This window comes from Camellia sinensis, chromosome 7 (assembly GCF_055761805.1).
Source record: "Camellia sinensis isolate YWXY chromosome 7, ASM5576180v1, whole genome shotgun sequence".
NCBI classification, from domain to species: domain Eukaryota; kingdom Viridiplantae; phylum Streptophyta; class Magnoliopsida; order Ericales; family Theaceae; genus Camellia; species Camellia sinensis.
In genome coordinates this window covers 65034020-65040804 of record NC_138967.1, presented here as the reverse complement: position 1 = coordinate 65040804, position 6785 = coordinate 65034020, and the positions used below count along the sequence as shown (strand labels likewise).

The window sequence follows — 6785 nt, the reverse complement described above, 5'->3', positions numbered from 1 at the left end:
TTATCTTATTCGACTAAAATGACCTATTTTGTCTCATATGATTATTTTAGCCCAAAATAATATCCCAAACAAAGCCTTTTAGTCTATTTTACCTTTTTATATATATATTTTTAATTCCAACCTAAACCGGGCATAGTAGGTATTGGTCTATTTTAGAAAGTAGGTTCAAAGTTGATTTTTTTTTTAATTTTTTTTTTCGAAAAATATACACAAAAAAATAAAATAAATAAATAATAGAGAATTAATGTAAATAAAAAAAAACACTAAAAAGTAAAACTAGTCAAAATAGGCAATTTTCACATATAGTACTTAAAGATTTTTTAATAATTTAGAATAATATTAGTGATATAAAATATTTTATAAAAAAATTAGCTAATACTGGCGATACCCACACCTATGGGAGTTTTTTTTTTTAATATTCCAAAAAAAAAAAATTAGAGAATTGACTCACTTTTTAAACTATTTAAGAAATTAACCTACTTTTTGAAATCGCATTTTCAAAATGTGATTTTGAAATTAAAATTGCATCTTAAACATGCAATTTCACCTTAAAATTGCTAGTTAAAAATGATGATTTCAATTGAAATCACATTTTCAACATGCGATTTCAAGGTGAAATTGCATGTTGAAAATGCAATTTTGAAATTATAATTGCATCTTGAACATGCAATTTCACCTTAAAATTGCTAGTCAAAAATGATGATTTCAATTGAAATCGCATTTTCAAAATGTGATTTCAAAAGCAGGTTAGTTTTCTAAATAGTTTAAAAAACGGGTCAATTCTCTAAATAGTTTCTTTTTTTTGGAATATTAAAAAAAAAATTAGAGAATTGACTCACTTTTCAAACTCTTTAGGAAACTAACCCACTTTTGAAATTGTATTTTGAACATGCACTTTCAAATTAAAATTACATTTTCAACATGAAATTTTAATTGGAAATTGCATGTTCAAAATGCGATTTTTAGTCTACATGGACATATTTCAAGTCTACATGAACAACGACTTGCTGATGTGACAAGTTGAAATTGCGTATTGAAATTGTAATTTCAATTATTTGATTGAAATTGCATTTCCAACATGCAATTTCAATATAAACTCACATTTTGAAAATGCGATTTCCAGTTCACAATCTTCTGTTGCGTTGACATGGGAGGTTGAAGTTGCATTTTTAATATGCAATTTCAATATAAACTCTCATTTTGAAAATGCGATTTCAAATGTTCACAAATACAAAATTCGTTCTAAAAATAACATTTAAAATTGAAATTCAAAGGTTTACACTACTACAAAAATGTTTAAAGATCACACTTAACAAAATTAAAACATGACACTTTTAATGAAAGTGTGATTAAAACAATTAAATTAATATTTTAATCACACCTAATTTAATTAAGTATGATAATATTTTTTTTATCACTTTTTAATTAAATGTGATTATATATTTTTTTTAATCACACATTCTAAATAACATGTGATTATATATATTTTTTAAATTTTATTTTTATAAAGAAAAAATTGACCTTGAAACTCCATCTCATTCTCTCTCTTCACTCTCATTCTCACGACACAGGTAACAAAACTTCCATTTCTCTCTCTCTATTTTTCTGAAATCTGGTTCTTCTCTGAGCTGATGAGTGAAATAGTTTTGAATTCCGTTTTGAGAGCAAGCCACGTCTCCTCTATTTTACATCAGACAAATTTCTGTCCCAAATATTACTCTGCTTTTCCTGAGATGAGAATGAGATATATGAAATTCTACAGACCAATCTCTTGAGTGACTTTTCTCATTCTCACCACCACATTTCCTCAACCAGATTGTTTGGCCAGATCTGCTCAACCTTCTATGTCTGGTTCTTTATGATGTTGTTTTTGCTAAACTCTAAATTTTTTGTTTCTTTCATACTTTGGGGTTTGAAGTAGCAAGGAAACTCCAAGTAATTTCTGCACACAAGCTCTATTGCAGATAGCAACAAAATCTGTTTTTAGTTAGTACACTTTCTTTATTCAGTTTTTAGTATTTCAAGTTGATGGGTTTCTTCAACTTCAAAGACTTATGAAATGGTTTATTAGGATGACTAGAAAGTAGAATTTTGATGTTCCATCGGGTTTATTTTTTTTCTTGTCAATTCTATTATACTGTTTTATATTTTATATGGTTTCATGTTGCTGAGTGCGTTCTTGTTTCTCCTGTTGAAGGGTGGCGCAGGTCAACCACAAAATCTTGGTGTGGGTTATGACGCTTTTAATCGGCAGCCGGATTTCTGCTCATCCCCATTTTAGAGTTGCTTGCATAATCAGTTGTGGAAATTCTGGGAGGTTAGTAACTTAAAATTGGAATTAATTACTGACAATTCCTGCTATCATCCTAGCAGTTCATGTTTAAAATAATTTTATTTTGTTTTGAAAATCTATGTGAAAAATATCACCTTACCTATGTGAAATATATTTCTTCTTTTCCGTTTGGAGGACTTTCACATAGATTTTGATACTTTATGGTGCAAAATATGCATGTTTCGTCACTTTTTAATGTACATAACACATCAAATGCAAACATTGTTAAACTAAGTGTTTCCCTGGTTAGATTTTTGTAATTTATGTGGTTTATTTTTTGTCTGGTTCAACTAAATGCTTTGTTAGCAATTTTTGTCTTCTACTATGACATTCTTTTTTAAGAAATTGGAAAAGCATTTATGACAAATCACCTCGAGTAAACCATTTTTGCGGGCTGTGAATGTTTCGTCTTTAAATGTTAAGAATGCCATTTTGTAGTCTCATATTGTGGCTTTGATTTTATTAGAATCTTCCTTTTGATAGGCTGATATGAACCGAATCAGTAGGAAACAGTCAACACTTTACGTTGTGCAAGAGAGGTTTGAAAGGATAAACCAGCATCCAGTTATGTTTTAGCAACTATAGATGTCATATTATTTGGAATTTAAAAATGCTTGGGAGCACTAATTAGTGATGTGATGTTTTGGTCTTGGAGTTGTATTTTTTTTTTTTTTTACTTTTTTAATGCATTAGTGCTATTAGTGGTGATGTTTTTAGTGGGATGAATCATTGTTGTTTGGAATTTTAATCATTTACTATTACTGTTGTCTGCAGAATTCAGGGAGTCACTCATTCTTCATTGGAATAACTGAAGTTCTTAATACAAATCTCTTGATAGAACTAAGAGCATCTCCAATGGTAGTAGGCATTTTACCTATCTAAATATTACTATAAAGTATGTATTTTATTTTACCTATCAACTGTTTTATGTTTTTACTCCAACCATGCTCTTTATTTTAGCTATTTATCAAAATACTATTAATTTTATAGAATGCCACGTCAACAACAAAGATGGAGGGAAATGATCCTAATGATTGAATACATTTTGCCTAGCGTTGAAGGCTAGCTACATGTAGCTAGTGAATATGAGTTGAGCCAAAATGCCTAATCATATGCCTAGTGCATTGGAATTGAAAAAAGTGAATCACACTAGGCATTTTAACTAACAAGTATTAGAGCATCTCCAATGGTAGTAGGCATTTTACCTATCTAAATATTACTATAAAGTATACAGTTTATTTTGCCTATCAACGATTTCATGTTTCTACCCCAACCATGCTCTTTATTTTAGCTATTCATCCAAATACTATTAACTTTATAGAATGCCACGTCAGCAACAAAGATGGAGGGAAATAATCTTAATGATTAAATACATTTTGCCTAGCCTTGAAGGCTAGCTACATGTAGCTAGTGAATGTGAGCTGAGCCAAAATGCCTAAGCATATGCCTAGTGCATTGGAGTTGAAAAAAGTGAGTCACATTAGGCATTTTGACTAACAAGCATCATATGCCTAGTGGGTTGGAGATGCTCTTATATGCCTAGTGCATTGGAGATGCTCTAAGTGCTGATGACATAAAATATGTCAACCAAAGGTTAGTAGTTTACTCCTTGAGATTAATGCCTTCAGATAATGACATTAATTTTTGGATTTTTTAAATAATTTTTGGATTTTTTAAATATTATTATTATAACCAAAAGCCATGCTTCTGACAATTCATGTATTTAAAAAATCTTAAAATTTAACTATGTAGAGCCAGCTACATGAACAGTATTAAGTAGTAAATAATAATACAAAAATAAAAATCCATATTCTGTTTTTTTTTTTAATCATTCCATTTTACTTAGGTTCATATTGTCTGCTATGTCATAGACCATCATAAACTCAACCTGCATTCTCTTTTTGGCATTCCTCTTTAGCTTGTACTACTGCATGCAACTATTTCAACCCTCTCTTATATAAATGCACTCATTGAAAGGTTCAACTCGATTTTGAAATTAGTGAAAAGTGTGTATTTTTCTTTTTCTTGTGCCCCATGTGCACTTTGTTAGCAATATCCTTTTAGTTATTATATAGAATAATTTCAGTTATTATTATATAGAATAATTTCAGTTATTATATTGAACAAAGTAAGGGCTCTAGCACGATGCGATTTATGCTCCATTTACATATTCTAGTAGAATCCTCTTATGCAATATTGTTAGCTAGTTAGTGTGTTTTTTTTCTTCCTTCGAATGGTCCTTGTTGTATCACATATCTCAATATTTTTGTAGGAGCCCTGGAAAAATTTTAAGCATTACTGTGCCAACTTTTGAAGCCCTCACTCAATTTGGGACTGCTACCATCATTACTAAAAATATTGGTGAAGTGGAAGCATCATACAGCCTTACGGCACCCCCAATGAACCTTTCATACAGCCTAACTGTATCTTTCATGTTCTTTCATGCTATAAAAATATTTCAGTATCTTCCATGCTGAGCCCTATTGCTTGCATGTTGAGTGAGTTTATTTCTCTAAGATGGATTCAGTAATAAGATTTCCTAGTTGGGTAAAATGTGAGGACTTGCTAGATTAATTGTATGCAGTACTAGATTTCGGAATTTCATTTTCAGGAACTATATTATTTCTTGATATTTTCATCTGGTAAATGGGAATAGTTAGTATAATGGAACAATTTTCACCTACAATGTGGAACAATTTGATTTAAAAATATATATATATATATAGATTTATAGAGGAGTCAGATTGGCATTATTGAGGTTGTTTAAATGCTTCTATTTGAGAGTGACTGGATTTTTTCTTTTTCTTTTTCTTATTCTTATTCTTGTAGAATTGTAACATCTGTCAAGGATTGATTTAATTCATTGATTCTTAATTCACTTTCATTGAAGCCAATCAAACACCTAGTTCAGCTACTACAACATAAAAGTTGATTTATCTTTATCTTTTCAGTCTGATGTGAAAATCTTTTCTAAGACTAGAACAGTCTTTACAAATAATTCATTTATTCATATATTTTTAGCGGTCTCTGAATTAATGTGTTTTTATTTTTCAAGTCAGAAATTACTTGGAGAGATGCAAAATATGATCAAGGAATTCAAGAACTTTGTACTTTAAGTTTTTTCATTTTTTAATATATGTAATCATAGTTAAAAACCTTTTATTAATTCCTTTGTATATACTTTTGAATATTCAACTAATGATTATCCAAATTAATTGAACCATGTGTTGTATTTCAATATTAAATGTAATGTTATCAATCTTAAGTTATGTTGTATGTCGTATCATATTTTTTAATATAAAAATGTGTTATAACATTTGATGATGCAGTTATGATGTAAGGGGTTCCAGACAGAACGGGTCGGAATGATCCACGCTTCTCGAGCCGGTATTCGGGTGATCAAGCCCATCAGAGAACCTGCACAAGAGTTCAACGGGGAACGCGGAGTCCCCTAGCGAACTCTCTGACGAGCAAGTTAGAGAGAAGTGGAGTGTAGAGATGGAATAGAGATAGAAAAGCTTAACCTTCTACATGTTTTCGACGTCTGCTTATATCCTTTGGTAATCATTGCATTGTCTCTTTCGACTTGTCACCTTGGCCGAAAGTCTATGCTGTAGCTTACCTTGTTCAGGATGAGGGCGTGTTGTCCCGACGGAGAAGGGTTATTGCAACAAATACTGTGAGGGGGCCTCATTAATGGCGATATGCAGTGACAATAACTTTGCAGATCTTTGTCTACTGATGTGGCTTGTCCTTTTCTTGCCATGTGTCTTGATGTCATTGGTTCTAATTGCTACATGGGGCTTCGACAGTGCTGGGCTTCAGCGTTTGAGATATGTGTTGGGCCCTAAATGGTGGGCTCTAATCTTTATGGGCATACCCATGTCAACATTTATATTTTTATGAGTAAAATGAAGTAAATGATAAACATTACAATTGACATAGTTATAGTTTTATGTAGATAGTTGATTCAAAGAGTTGTAAATTAACATAGTTGTCACCAACGATGTGGAATTTCAAAAGAAATACATTAAGCCTCACATATTTCATATAATGATGCTAATCTCCCTTTTAGTAAAGTTAAATAGATCGAAACTAATGTAAATATTGTGTAAGTACAAAATAAATACCGTAAAATATGCAATTTTGTTTTAAAATGATGATAATATATTTTTTTTATCCATATAACAAAAAAAATTATTGATGAAAATTAAGTATTATTCAATTAAAAAACAAAAGGATGAAAATTAACTAGTGGTGATATAACACATTTTTGAATTCTTGCATCCAGACCTTGATCCCTGTTCTTTGGTTAGATATGCTATTTTTCAAGCCAAACTGCTCTTTAATGGTTCTACTATAGTCCTAAAGATAACAAATCAACTAATTACCATTCATTAATTTTATTTACCGTCTTAGAACAACGTTGAAATTGTCTTTTTAATGCTTTATA

The 6785-nt window shown here is 30.4% G+C and overlaps 1 long non-coding RNA gene across 3 annotated transcripts; it reads left to right on the top strand.

The window, feature by feature from the left end:
* Positions 1–1538: 1538 nt before the first annotated feature.
* On the top strand, positions 1539–6382 carry LOC114291269 (uncharacterized). 3 transcript variants are annotated; one of them, XR_014335421.1, is made up of 4 exons: positions 1539–1986; positions 2198–2317; positions 3107–3190; positions 5662–6382. It is a non-coding gene; the product is annotated as an uncharacterized LOC114291269 (long non-coding RNA). The 3 variants fall into 3 exon arrangements; XR_014335419.1 differs by having other exon boundaries at positions 1543–1935; XR_014335420.1 differs by lacking the exon at positions 5662–6382 and adding an exon at positions 4605–5552 and having other exon boundaries at positions 1543–1935.
* Positions 6383–6785: the final 403 nt, after the last annotated feature.